Raw genomic sequence first — 15,265 nt, 5'->3', positions numbered from 1 at the left:
CTCTCTCTGTGCCATTGTCACTTCATGTCAGATTAGATATCAGCTACCAACTGTTAAAAACTCATATCAACTCCATACCAGACATACTTAATTCAATGACAACGTGGTCATGTGCCCACACTGAACTGGAACCAAACCTATGTGCTCGGAGATCCATCACTGCACACATCCAGTAAAAATGATGGAAAGAGCCTCACACATGCACTCCACACACTAAAATTAAGACATGCTTTCACTGAGAAAAAGTTAAAACATGAATGGTTCAAGCAGCTGTTTAACTTCTTAGGATCTCTCTGCTTAAAGTTACTCTGGGATTTTACCAAATTTGGTGTTCCTACATAAGGGTGCAAGGCAGTGTGTAAGGGGCATGGTTGAGAAAACAGCCCTGGTCCTGGTTCAAACTGAAAATGCAGGACTTCTATCACTATCAATTTTGTTTAACAAAAATAATGAAAATTTTTTAGAAGTACAGTATGTCCTTACATTCCTTCTTTTCTTGTCAATCACTGTCATGCTCTCAGCATTTTTAAAGCACTCCAGATTCTTACTGTGGAGGAACAGAACAAGTAATAAGAGCTCACAGTTCAACTTGTTAGCTTTTGGCCTAAAAAGCACAAGGCTGTTTGGCATTTTGTAAGAGGACATTCCACTCATAGCTAAATAGTTTTCTTGTACAAGTTGTCAAGGGGATTTTAAAAAGCTTTGCATGTTCTTCATGTGTGAATAAATATTGAGGCTTGGGATGACATGGTATGCTGTTGGTTTTGGTTGTAGTGTTCCAGGGAAGGTGAGGAGAAGAAAGGAGAGAGAAGTGGCATAATCTCTCTTTTGAGTTAGTTCTTGAACTCCTGGCTACTTGTGTTTACTTATATTTCTGAAAGATAGAACTGCTCTGGGCACTGCCTCACATTTTCCACTGCTTGGAGTTTGATCTTTCAGTATTAAAAAATGGCAGTTTGCAACCACCCAAGTTTTGCACTGTTGTTTCCTCTCAGGAATTGACGTCTGCCCCACATCACCCATGACCAGGCAGCAGAGTGATATTTTTCTGTACTGTTGTACCAATATGTACTTCTTTCATTTGTCATGGAAGCTGCAGCATCAGTAGAAAAACAGACCCTGTAATTACTGTGAAGACTTCTAATCCTTAGAGTTTCAGCTTGCTTTAATGCTTGCCTTAGCTCAACTCAGTAGAATGGCTGGAGTTGCAATAGCATGTACAAGGTTGTTATTTAGTGAATCTCTTTCCCTTAGCTTCTCACAAGATGAAGCACACCCGTAGCACTGCTGCAAGGCAGAGACAAGATACATGCAGGAAAGAGTGGAGCTTGTTTTGCTGATAGGAAACTGCTTTTTGAAAGAGCAGCAGACCCTCCTCTGAGCATGCATTCTCTTCAAACATGTCACAACTTCCCTGTTTCTAAAGTCTGTCCTGTCAATTCCTTCCTTGTTGATTTTGGCAGAAAGTTCACACAAATCAATTAACTGGTGACAAATCTCTGCTCTAAGAAAGTAAGATCCCACTGGGAAAACCAAGAATAGCCATTAAAAATGTTCCACAAGAAAATGCCTCATGTTGCATCTGCATTTAATTTGTCAAAGGCTTTGCAAAATTCTGTGCCTTGATGAAGCAACTGTCAGTTGTCAATGTCTAATGGCATTGCATTTCAAACCTGGAAAATGTTGGCTCTTTTACCCCACCCATGTAATTTGGTTTGTTCCACCTTCTTTCCTCCTTCTTTGTAGGATAACAGCTAAAATGAGCTGCTTCCAGGAAGGCACAGTGGCTTTTAACTGGCACATACATTATGCTTGAGTTCACACCAGTCCAGCAAGGATCAATAAGTGACTGTGTTAGGTTGCAATGCAAGATGTAACTGCAAGTATGAATTCTGTTACCAGCTGTTTAAAGCAGGTGGGGCAGTTATTTTCTGTTAATGGGCCAGCTGTTAAAACCAGGTGGTTTAACCTTTTCCCACTGGATTCCCAGAGGAAGACCAGACCTGTCTGCACCACCTGTCTGCACCTTCAGAGGAGAACTGCACCCTTCTGCAGGATCACTGCTTCAACAGAATCACATTTGTCACTACAGGAGGACTGCAGCCACCATTCAATCAGACTGCTACCAACACCCTGACCCAGAGGGTGTCAGGTTATATTCTGACGCTGTCAGTAGGTTTTTTTTGGTTTTGTTTTGGTTTTTTTTTGTACTACTGCATATTTATTTTAATTTTCTTAGTAAAGAACTCTTATTCCTATTCCCATATCTTTGCCTGAGAGCCCCTTAATTTTAAAATTATAATAATTCAGAGAGAGGGGGTTTACATTTTCCATTTCAAGGGAGGCTGCTGCCTTCCTTAGCAGACACCTGTCTTTTCAAACCAAGATAGTGACTTATGACACTGTCCCAGAGATGAAGAGGAACGTCTCTCTGGCAGAAACAAATTAACAACAACAGCATCACTCTGCAATCTCCAGCTATTTGGCAGCACACCCAGTAGTCTGCACAGCCACTGGAAATGCAGCTCTTCAGCCAAGACGTTATGTCAATATTAAACTAAACTTAACCACTCTAAGTTAGGGCCATCCAACCTGCTCTACCTAAGCCTTTGCTATATTCTGTAGAGAAAGGGTAAAAATACTCAATGAAATACCTCACAAAAGATTTTTTGTTATGTTGTCAGGCACCTAATCTATTTCATCCCTTGAAGGGTCAGATGTCATATTGCTGAGATTTCACTGGCATTAGAGCCTCTCTCCAAAAGGCAGTGAAATATAATCTTGTGGAGCATTACAGTATGTACTTTCCATCTGAATCCAGAACTTTGTGGACCCCTGGACTCATTACGCTGTGGGAGGAGAGTTAGGTACATACAGTAAATACAAGTAATTAATCCCCCAAATCAAGAATTCATTAATCTAAACCTAACTAAACACAGGTATTTTTTCAGTAAGTTATTATAATTCAAATCAGCAGTGATGTGGATCAAACCTTTTCCCCTAGGAAAGAGCAGTAATTAATCCAAAACTGGAAAAACTGGGACCAGTTCAAGAGAAAACAGTTGTCCAGTATCATCAATCCAAATCCCAGGGGACAGGTTTCAAACAACAAAGAGCTTGTATGGGGAAGGCTCAAGGGTTAGAGATGACTCAATATTTCACTGCATCATTGCAAACAGGAAGAGGCTATTTCATAAGTCATGGGTCATTTCCATAACTGGAAAGCCCATCTGTATACAAACAGGTCATTAGAGCAGGGAGTCACACACAGGATTTTCCATCTTAACCTCAAGCAGAGCACAAGTGCTGGGCACACTTAAATCCTGAAGAAAGCTCTGATTACTCTGTTGTAGACTGGAAACTTCCAGAAGAACCACAGTGTATGCTGGTGTCATTGATACACCCTTGTGTCTGCAATAATCTTCTCTTGTCCTCCTGATCCTTTTCCTCTAATCCCTTAATCATTGTTGTGGCATGTCTCTATGTTTACATACATCAAACACTTCTTGCATTATGGATATGGTTTTGGAAACAGGCTCAAAAGGTTTGATACCTGCTGATCAGGCAGGAAGGAGGAAGTGAATCCACTTCACATTTGGTATTGCCTGTCTTCTGTGGAAGAGAAAGCCAGAGGTCACCTGCTGTTTGTAGCCTTTGTGAAGATGCCTCTTCAATTTTTTGTTTGAGTTGGTCCCTAACTTGCACTATTTCTGCAAACAGAGAGGAATTTTATCTACTCTAGTAAATACTAAGGCTGCATCTGTGCTATACTTCTGCAATAGTTCAAAACTGCTGGTACTCAGGTGTTTCGGTTTTTTAATTGAAGAACTTTAGATAGGAATTCCATTTTGAAAATAATTTCTGAGCAGTAAATAAACTGAAATCAAGAACAGAAATGTCGGAATTTTAGTTCAAACCCTTTAAAACTACTTAAATATATGTAGGATAATTCTGAACAGAGCATCTAATTCAGAATATAAATCACTATATATTAGAACATGGAAAATTTTCCATCATCATTTACTACTACCTTTTTTTTTTAAAGCCTCTCAACAGGTCTCCAGTCAACAGCAGCCTGAACTACATATTCATGAACACATGGTCCCATGTGGAATTCCACTGATTTCGGAGAAGTTAATGACTGTCTACTAATCACATGAACTGTTACACTTTAGTCCCTTAGATGGGAAATCAGATCTATAAAATCTACCAAGTGTGTGCAGGCCTTCAAAGATGAAGCCGAGTATTACCAACATTAGCAGCAGCAGCAGCCTGCAGGCACAGCAGCTGAGCTGTATCTCAGCTAGATGTGGAGGTCAGATATCTCACTTTGAGCTAGTCTAACCTCTGCTTCCTCTGTGGTCAATGAACAAACATCTCAAGAGACAAATTAGTCTCCCTGCAACACAGACACAAGAACTGAGCCCATTCCTACATAAACTACTCACATAATTAACCATCTAGTCATTAATTGTCACACATAGTGGGGTTCCATGTGAGAATAATTATACATCCACAAGTGCTGTTTGGGCTCAGGCTCCTACTAGCTTTTGTTCTCTACACTGAGATCTTGAATTAGGGTAAGAGATGCTGAAATCAATCTTGGGATGTGTGCAGTACTCTCCACAGAGTGCAAGGAAAGCCCAAGCATGCACTGGGCATCTGTTAGGTGTCTGAAGTTCAGCGAAATTACTTCCATTCAATATTAGTGTCTTATGTTTCAATCCCTAATAAATGCTAGAGCACTGACGACTTACACAATTATTTATTTCAAATCTCTTGATCCTTAACTATATTTGGTTAACTAACTTAACTATATTTGGTTATTCTTACCTGGAAGAATAATGCCAGAGGAGAAAACAACAAAAACAAATCAGCGAGGGGAAGCCGAAACAAAAACCTTTGCTAGATACTTCTTTCTTGTAATTACTAACTAAAGATGAAGTATTAGGCACTAAAGGAAGCACTGAGGCCATCACGCTCAATTTTCACGCTGTAGAGTGTTTAAACATTACAGGAATACATGAACGGTCTTAGAGCCACCCTCTGCTGGTGAACACCCACCGGTACAGGGGGCCTGCAGCTCAGGCAGCTACAGCAGCCTCTCCAGTTCCAGAGGCAGCCGAGATCAACGCCCCTGACGTGCATTTTGCAGAGCCACGTAGCATTCGGCTACTGGGAGGGAGCGAGGGTAGGCCCCTCTCTGTGCCCCTTTGCGTTTCAGGGTGCCCTAGGTCCTGCAAGGGGAAGCTGCTATTCCCTTTCTCCCCTTACAGCTGCATCCAGCCCAGGTTTCACCTTACAGCCATGCCCCTAGGAGTTTGCCAGGAGAGAAGATATGAACAGGATTTATGATTGCACAAACCCTGCTCTCTTTGCTGCTCTGCAGGCAAAACAGGTAGGCTAGGAAACCACAAACCCTGCCTGAACAAACCCTGTACTGACTTGCACTACCACCTGCATGATTTTATTTTAAATAAAATACAAATGTAATGTTTCTGTTTTGAAAATTAGGCCTTCTTTTATGACTTGTACTGTTTCTAAAGATATAACATAAAGCAACCTTGCATTTTGGACTCAGAAATGTGAACATACCTGCTGATGTCAAAACCAGGCCATATGCAAACGGATGAATAGTTAAAACTGTATCAAGAAGTTAATTTATCTATGGATGGCTTCCAATATATCTTTACTAAAGAGAGGGCAGTAGTTGACTATGATTATGAATGCACTACAAATTAGGGGAGCCCTACAGAGGTACTTCTAAGTCTTTGATTCTCCTTATTAAAATGTGTCAGCAAGTTTTCCAAGGGATAATAGCTTTCACACATAACACTGTAAACATAACATGTATGAAGGGCTGGGTTTGCTCAGCCTGCTGACAGGTTTTTGCACTATTGTATTTTAGCTGTGACAGGCTGGTTCCCAGCAATACTGTGCGTCTGCATCTTCCTTGGGCATCAGCAAAACACCACTTCTGTGTTGGAGGTATTTGAAGCAACTGGCTGGAGAGATCTGGTTTTCCTCAGGTGTCATCAGTTTAGGAAATAGAATGCACAACTTTAAAGTTTTAAAATGCAAAGGTTAAATATATGAAACGTGGCACACAAAGAGCAATTTTTGTCTACTTTTTAAGTGTTATTACATCTCTTTCCCTACCCAGATTCAAAGAGGGCTCTTTCCTCTGGGATGCTATAGGTGGAATTCTGCAGCTACCAGAATCACCATCTCCCCACAGCTAAAATTTATTACTACAGGGAATCATCCTAGGGTTTCTCACACACTAAACACTGAGTGCAATGTGTGCACTACTTATGGGTGACAAAGAAATAGTAGAAAAATTAAAAAAAAAAAGGGAGTTTGAAAACCTGTGTGTGGACAGACACATTAGCTAGAAACAAAATGGTGATGAAAACCAAATGCCATTTGTGGATGGTGGACACGAGCAAAATAATGCCTTGTTTTTCCCACAATGTCACTGACTGCTGAGCAATAAATTCAGGAAAGACTGGGATAGCTGTTTCCCTTACATCCATGGAGGTGAACATTACCTGGAGGCTGCCCACATAAAGCACTGCCAGAGCACACAGAAAGTTCAGAGTGCATTTTTCCTTTGGGAGAAATAAGATGGTTAATCAATACTACCCAAGAAGCAGTCACTCATACCAGTGAGTGAGGCAGACATATTCCAAAAGCAAGATCTTGGCTGATGTGATTTGTACCTAAATTTAACTTCAGGTAACAGAGAACTGAATATAGCAAAAGGCTGGAATATTTGAGGTACCATCAAACCCATGTGAACGAGGCTGCAGTGTCACTAAGAATGAATGGCAGCAATGCCACCCTTCCCGGAGAGCCACATCACTGAAGTGTTGACAGAAACTTGTGAGACCCCTCACATCCTTGCTTTCATGGCCAAGCATGTCACATGCCTCAGTGCTCATGACAAGGTTAATCCACCCTCCCAAGGTTAAGAGTTTAAAAGACAGTCATGAGCAGTTTTAACAAAACAATCCATGCCAACTGTGGACCATTCATGCTGTGGACCATTCATGTTTGTGTTCTATTTGTTCTCAAGAAGGAACAGCTTCTCCATCCCATGAGTTTGTCAACACAAAGCTCCTCTTATTTTCCATGATTCTCCCAGCTTACTAATTTGTATTTTAGTAAATGCTAGATTTTGAATTATAAAACAATGTATACAAATGTATTTAAATACGTACGTTTTATACACATATATGCCTAGATTTCCATATATGTACTTAGAAATAATTTACACTATAAAAATACTTATGAATTATTGTATAAATATTTATAATTAATAATATTCATTTATTCTCTTTGGACCTACTAAAATAAACTCCATTTCATCACCCCCTTGTTTCCAGGAGGTAGCATGGGACAGCAGTTCCTCCAGTCACAATCTACCCTGGAGATGAGAGCTTTCAGTGGGCAAGAATTTTCAAGAGGCCAAATGCACCTCACTGCTGTTAGTAAAGGGTGACTGCCTGTCATCCCTGGTGACACACAGCACCCACCTGGCTGCCAGCTCATGTGAGGATTGCACGTGCCTCTACTTCATGTTTGTTTCTCCAGAAAGGTCAACAGCAGCAAGTCTAACTCTTGGGGGATGCAATTACTCTTAGCTGACATCCACTGAGGCAGAGCATGGATAGTGAAGCCACTGCAGGTCTCTCTGAAACAGCTGTCACCTCATTGTCCTCATCAAAAGGCAACATTCACCATTTTCAGAATGGGGAAAGAAAATCGTAATTGCATAGTAAGAGCTCACAGCAGAGCAACCTTCACTGGAAGCAGGAGCATTGCAAAAATGACAAGGATTCGCTTTTTACTTTTTTATATGTGCAACATTTTAGTACCCAATTCTCTTTTGCTGATCTACTCTGCCATTGAATATATAATTGTATTTGGCTATGTGTGCAGGGATAATATACAACTCCCTATATGTAAGAATTAGTTCAATCAAAGGAAAAGATATTGGTAGTCTCAGTAATTTAAAAAACCCCAAACTTAGGAAAAAAGTGTTCCATATCTTACTCCAGTTCTGTTGGCACAAGGATTTGTCTGGAGTACATTGAACAATCTCTAGTGCTGCTTACAGACAGCAGTGTGGCTTGAGCTGCCTGGTCAGAAGGCTACACACAGCAAAACCACAAAAAGGCTGTGCCATGAGACCTAACACAGAAAAACATGGTTAACAAAAGCACCCATGTGCACAAAGGTTGCTGCTGCTCCTCCCCCACAAAATTAACAGCATCCTTAGATGCATAATTTAATGAGTCAGAGACTTCAGCAACAAGGCAACAACTTTGGACTTCTGGCATGCACCCAGTCACCTGGTTTTTGTGCCATGGTGAAAATGCTCTAAACCAGTTCACAAACCTAATTCAAGTTCTAGAAAGCCACAGAACTACAAACCTCTTCCTCTAGACATCTGCAATGACCCACAGAAAGGCATACCCAGGGCAGGGAGTGTGTGTTAACACCCTGATTAAGACACTGATAGCTCCATATGCTGCTCCAGGGAGGTGCAAAAAGGAATGGTGTACTGCAGCATGGGAAGGCAAGGGCAGAAGGTAGCACCAAATTCCTCAAACTACCAATGCCACCACTGCCTCTGCTTCATGCAACTGCATTTTTCAAGAGCTCAAAAGCAGGGAATTCAAGTAAGTACACCACCTGGGAATGCATGCCTAAAGTGGCTCTACTAGAAACAAAACACATGAAACCAGAACATGAGGGTTAAGACTACCTTGAGCAAGGTTGCTTAAGTGATCAAAGACCCATCTCTAAGCTATTTCTCCTGTATTGTGGCACATCAGACCTGAATGTATCCTTCTCACCCTGTGAGCCCTAGGTGTTGCACACGCAGAACAAGGCTCAGAAATCATTCTGGGTCCTGCAACTCAGCAGGTGAAGTGAGCAACGCTAATGTGACCAACTTTAAATCTCTGCAAGAGCAGTGTAACATTATCTTTTTCATAAAGTTGTGCATCAGGAAACCAAGGGCTGCAAGAGTAGCCACTGAATTCATGAGGAAGCAGGTTTGTGTAACTTATGTGGACTGCAGCCAACACATCTAGGTTAGCTCCTCACTAGCAATCCACTAAATTACGTCCTTAGGACACCACATGTAAATAACTTGACAGAATGCAGCAAGTGAAACCATGTGAGTGGAAACTTGGCCAGGAACCTGAGATACTTACTGTCGCTGCCAGTTTTCCAGGAAGAGGCATTTGCAAATAAACAGCAAAAAAACCCCACCCAAAAATGGAAGAGTAAACCAGTGGTAACATACAGAAATACTAGAAGTTTGGGTAGAGTCCAAGGCAAGGAAGAGAGCAAACCCAGGGAACTGCAGCACAGGCAACACAGTCAAATGGTGCTGTCCTAGGAGCTTCATGCTTTTTCACAGTGCAGCACTACTTACCCAAAGGAAATGTTTCTGTGCACTGAGGAATGCTCTGACTACAATACTGTTGTTTAGGTACTCACTGCCCAAGCTTGTATTTTAAGCTGAATCATATAGGAAGCAATATGTGATTTTGCACCATTGCACCACACAGCTGAAGAACCCAAAAACACTTGCACGCATGATCAGGGATTCCAACAGTTTAGGTGCGGGACCTCCTTTGAAAATTAATAATGGTGCATCACTTCACATAAACATAGTTGCTAAAATTAAATGTTAACCTCCGGTTATGGCTTTCACTCTCCCTTCATCCAACACTCTTCCCCTACAACCTCACGAAAGAAAGGGCCAAGGAACAGTGCTGGACACCTGCCATAACCAAAGGCTCATATTGCCCTTGACAAAGGAGGTAATTTCCCAAAATGCATTCTTTCAATGAATATATTCTTAGTGAGCTTTTAAGTTCAGTAGAATTTATCTGGCCCTTAAAAATCCTCTGCTCTCTCCCCTCCCACCTTTTAAATTTTTTTTTATGTTGAAAGATGTAAAAGCTACTACTATGCTTGAATGTTTGTCAACTCATGGACTGCTCTCCTGGCACAGACAAGCCCATCAGCTAAACAGTTATCAGTTACCAACTCAGGTTTACCACACAACAAAAATAGACCTTCCTCAGATTAGTGGCAACTGAGCCAGATCCACACCTCTACCTGCTTTATGCAATACAGGATTTTTTCAAGCTTTGTGCTGAAGAGGGCAGTGCATACAGAAAGTACATCTAAACCTGCACTCCAAGTGTTTCTTGTTCCACATGGAAGTGCTCAGGGCATCCACTGCACATATTATAGCCAGAACAGTGACAGCCAAAGGATTTATGCTCAGCCCTGAGTCCACCTGAGCCATGTTTGTGTGCCATTATCCGGCAATCCAGGGGTGGGGAAGGCTTATCCTCAGTGCACAGCTACAATCAGCCAGCTGGCTCTGCAGGAGTTAGGGGGGCCAAGAAAAGCTATTGTTCCAGGAAGTAACAGTATTTGACAAAAACTGAAGCTCTTTGGGTGGTTCTGAACTGGGTAGTGGCATATATCCTTTCAAGAGAAATGCAGTCTGCCTACAGCCTGGTGGTCTTTAGTGGTCATGTCAGGCCATCCCACCTTAAGAGACATATGCATGTGTAGCTAACAGCTGCAGAACTTTTGGTTCTCCTTGTGTTTAGCAAGTTCTCCCCACTGCTATTGTGGCTTCCAAAATGGAGCTTCCCACAACTGGAGTCTTGAAGCCTCCTGTCCTTCAGCTACTTGCAGTTTTTCAGTGTCCTGACTAGCACTTTAAAGTTCTACATATTGTGATCTTTCCCAATATCTAAAATAAAATCAATTTCCTGTTTCAGTATTAGATGAGCTCTCTTTTCAAATGAGTTTGCTTGAGTGAACTGAGTGAGTTTGAAGCTGTGGAAGCAACCACCTTTTTCTCTCTACTGAGTTCCTTCAGATACCAGATCTAAAGAACATGGGGACTTGCAGCAGCCTGCACACCCTTTCCTATTGTGTAACTGCTATTGAACTGCTGCCATGTTTCAGCTGAAGAACATGTCCATCCTATTTTGGCTTTTGACTGCTCTTAGAGCACTCTTCTTTGTGCTGAAAGACAAAAAAAAAAAAAAAAAAACACTTTATAATTAGTCATTAGAATAATTTCCAGAGTTGCTTTACACTTGTTTGGCTATGCACAAATACTACTCTTCCAGATATTGGTTTAACAGTTGCTGCCCCACAATTTCCTGTAGAACACTTTAAAAAAGCACAGAAGCCTTCCACTCTTTCCTATTTTTCCAAGCTCACAATGTATTCTTGGCATTATCATTAAGATACTTGGAAACAGTAACACGATATACAAGTACTTACCTGTTCTTCCCAGCTGAACTCATCCTCTCACCTTTCCCCTTGCAGCTCCAGAAACTTTTTGGCAAATAGCTCCATAGGAAACAATTAAAATAAACCAACCTTCATCACAGCTTCTTCATCCACTATCATCTGAGCAGTAACTTTAATTTGAAAGAGTTTACATTCTTCCCCCACAGGCTTTGAAATAAGCAGTTGGTCAGTAACACTTCCACTCCTTCCCCCAAAGGGACTTACAGCCAGGATAATTAAGAGGATCTTAAAACAAAATTTATGTGCCAAGATGAGCATAGATGGTATCACTTTTAGAAACCACATTCCACTTTGTTTCAGTGCACATGTAAACCTTTGTGTCCAGTTAATTTGTATACCAGGAATGACATTATGCCTGACCATGATTTCCAAGAACCCCAACAGTTCTCTGTGCTGTACTGACATGGATGTGACAGTGACAGTAGACCTAGACCACCACACACCCCAAAAATTATGACATGATGTATTAGTACACTTCATCTTGAAATCTTATGCAGCCTAGCTTTGTATACTACCCAGTGAGTACTCAATTTAAGCATCCAAATGCTTGGTTTCTTTCAGAGCACACTTGTCAGAATGAGCACTGAGACATGAAGACAGGTTTCTATGTATGAACTTGGATTAAACCTAGACTGTGCATTTTCTTCTTTGAGCAAAGTCATCACACATTCCTGCTTAACTTCCTCATCTCTCCTTCAGGATCTCCCAGCTGATTCTCCAGGTCAGGAAACAGGGTGGTTGCTTACCAGAGTTCACAGTGCTCAAAATCACTTCAGTAACAAAGACAACCCATAGGTATTGCAGGGCAGGATGTCAGCACAGTAAAGAACACACAAACCTCTCAGCTGCATAGGCTGAGGAGCACACAGACACTGGAGCAGGTGATCATTACCAGCGTTAAAGCAGAGCATACTGATGTTTAGGAAATGCCACAGGCGGGTTTTCAGTTCTGCTGTCACCTTCTATCTTTTCCTATGGGATGCAGCCACACCACCTACTTCTGCAACAGGACTGTAAGCTTCTTACAGACATTGCAATTGAGGCCTGTTGGGTCAGGATAGATTTGGACATTGGCACTTTCAGGTGAACACATTATCCAAGTCTGAGACACATAACACAGGTTTCATCATTAACATCTCTGACAAGCTGTGACCAACAAGTAATACATACACTGGCAAGTATCAAATCCTCCAAAACAGACCAAAGTGAACAACACACACAGAGAAAACTTGTTTTACTTCTCTCTTGCATCAGCTGTTCATTTGGGTAGTTTCTGAAGTCATTTCCTTTTTCCTACCTTAGTTGAGACATCAGTGGCACCTACATCTACAGATAAGGAAATAAGAAATAAATAACAAAATACAATTATCTGTAAAGTGGGGTGCACAGCATCCTCCTCAGAGCAGCAGCACTGACTGCAGGGGGATGGGGAGGGAGTGAAGGGAACCACTGCAGGTAAAACCAACTGTTTCTAAAGCAGTTTAACAAAGCATCCTGTCATTCAGCCAGCAGACCATCCTGGATGAGGATTTCACATGCACTTTTTCTGACAATTATAGAAAAGATAACCAAGCTTGCTCCAACCATTCCACTGCATTATTTACCATCGTTACCAGGTATCAGCTGCAGAGATAAAAGCATAGGCCTAAAGTCTACAGTGGGCAACAGCTGTGGCAGAAGTCATTGAAGTGCCAGTGCCCTTTATTTCACCCACAGTTCACCTAATTGAAAGGTATCTGCATAGAGGAGAAACAGAATAAGGAAAGAAAAAGGGCTGTACTTTTAATTCAGAATTCTCCAGATATATGAACTATTGATGCTACAAATTTTATTAAAAGAGCATTACACCCCCACCACTCCTTTTCTTCAGTGAGGAGTGTGATAAAACTGGAGGACCTGCCTGTGACGAGAAGCACTCTTAGAACACTGGACTTTTTGCAGGATGGCATGCAACTGGTTCAGCTTCCTTAACTAGAGGGAGCTGCACCTAAAGTGATAAAAGCATAGCATACATTGCTGTAGTACCAGCAAATCTTGAAAGGCCACAATGTTCAGGTGAAGTATCTGCATCACAGAAGATCTCACAACATCCTTCCTCCAGCACTCGTGTACCCTGTGGCAAACACACCACCTGTGTAGTTACTGGGCAGCAATACCCTGGGCAAATGCCTTGTACTTACCTCCAGGAGGAGCCAAAGGATGAAATAAACCCTTGTGACTACATTTTACCTGAGCTGTACCACCACTCAACTTTAGCCAAGACTTCAAGCAGGCCTACAAAACTCCTCAGGACTCTTTCCAATTAAGTATCTTCTTGGCATAACGAAATGCTTTATTTCACAGGAATCAGCTGTAACTAGAAATGATATTATTTTACGAGCCATGCAACACTTTGACCATCTTCCCTTTCAGTTTTGAGCACAGGCCTTCCACACATGGTTTCAGGGAACTCCAGTCCCCTTAAGGCTCACAGAGCTTTGATTACTCTCTCATTTGGTGAACACGTATTTCCCATTCCCCAGCACAAAAGACTAGCACAAGCAAGGATAATGTTCACTACAAGAAAGTCTAAAAGCATTGCTCAAAATTCCAGCCTACCTTCTGCATGCCAGCCGGAGGGCTGAAACTAAGACAGCACCTAGTCAGCTGGCAATGTGAGCAAGCACAGACAAAACAGTGGGGAAACAAGTCAGCTTGGCTGCTCCCATACCATGCTGAGACGTCTTACACCACCTCATCTGCCCTCTCAGCTTTTTTAAACTTGATTTATGTGTCTATGGACATAGAATTATACATTTGGATTGGAAGCGACCTCAAAGACCATCTGGTTGCAACCCTCTCCTGCCATGGGCAGGGACACCTTCCAGTAGAACAGGCTGCCCAGTGCCCCATCCAGCCTGGCCTTGAGCACTTCCAGGGACAGGGTATCACAGCTTCTCCGGGCAACCTGTGATGGTGCCTCACCACCCTCACAGTAAAGAATTTCTGCCTCATAGCTAATCTCAATCTACCCTCTTCCAGACATATTAAGGACTTTAAAAGGAAGCAAAGCTCCTCCTGCTGGTCACACCAAGCCGTATGTCTCTGGCAACCAGGCACCATTAGTGCAATTATCAGGCATCGGACAGAGCCAGAACCCTTAACAAACCCCCTCAAACCAGGGAAGCGCAGGCTGTCACCTGCCGCGTGACAAGGGCACGTTCCAATCTGCTCCCTGCGGACAGTCGCCCCAAGGCCAGCCCTGCTCTTTAACCCAGTCCGTGCTCGGTCCAAGGCCAAGCACCGTGGCCGGTACAGCCCCGCCCGGGCCCCTCTCCCCGGAAGGCGGAGAGCACAGCCCCAAGCGGCACCGTGCCCGCCGCGGCTCCTGCGCTACAGCGCGGCCTCCCCGTTCGCGCCCGCACGCCCCGGCAGCCATGACCGGCCGCCGCTTCACCGCCACGCCGCCGCTCCTGCACGCACCCACCGCAGCCCCCTCCGAGCCCCGGGACAGACTCCCACCCCACGGCCCCGCCCCGCTCCCAGCACAGAGAGGCGCTTCCTCAGCCAGAGCCGGCAGTCACCGAGTGAAAATCGGCTGTGTCCTTCAGGGCATCGCACCCCTCCCCGCCGCGCCCCGCCGGCTATTCCTCAGCCTCCCCCTTTTTTGTCAGCCGCTCACACGAGCTCTTCCTTCCCCCTTAAACCAAGACAGGACTCCCAGCCTTCCCCCTTTTCCGACATCTTAACCCGGCTACCCGACCGCTCCTCCAGAGCTAAGCGTCTCACGCCATCAACATGGCGGCGGCCACCGCCTCCTTCCCTACCCCGCTTCCCAAAGCGGCCGCGCGGCGCGGGATCTGCCGGGAAATGGAGTCCACTCCTTGCACGCTGCAGCGCTGCGACTGCCATAAAAAAC

At 43.2% G+C, this 15,265-nt stretch overlaps 1 long non-coding RNA gene across 1 annotated transcript; it reads right to left on the bottom strand.

Moving 5' to 3' along the window:
• Positions 1–4,746: 4,746 nt before the first annotated feature.
• On the bottom strand, positions 4,747–15,205 carry LOC143693377 (uncharacterized). Its single transcript, XR_013180987.1, has 2 exons — positions 13,597–15,205; positions 4,747–13,480 (listed from the first exon to the last, which is right to left on the bottom strand). It is a non-coding gene; the product is annotated as an uncharacterized LOC143693377 (long non-coding RNA).
• Between the last annotated feature and the right edge of the window lie 60 nt (positions 15,206–15,265).

The sequence above is a fragment of the Agelaius phoeniceus genome, chromosome 2 (genome assembly GCF_051311805.1).
Source record: "Agelaius phoeniceus isolate bAgePho1 chromosome 2, bAgePho1.hap1, whole genome shotgun sequence".
In the NCBI taxonomy this organism is placed as follows: Eukaryota; Metazoa; Chordata; class Aves; order Passeriformes; family Icteridae; genus Agelaius; species Agelaius phoeniceus.
The sequence above is the reverse complement of the archived record's forward strand: the minus strand, read 5'-3'. Positions and strand labels throughout refer to the sequence as shown.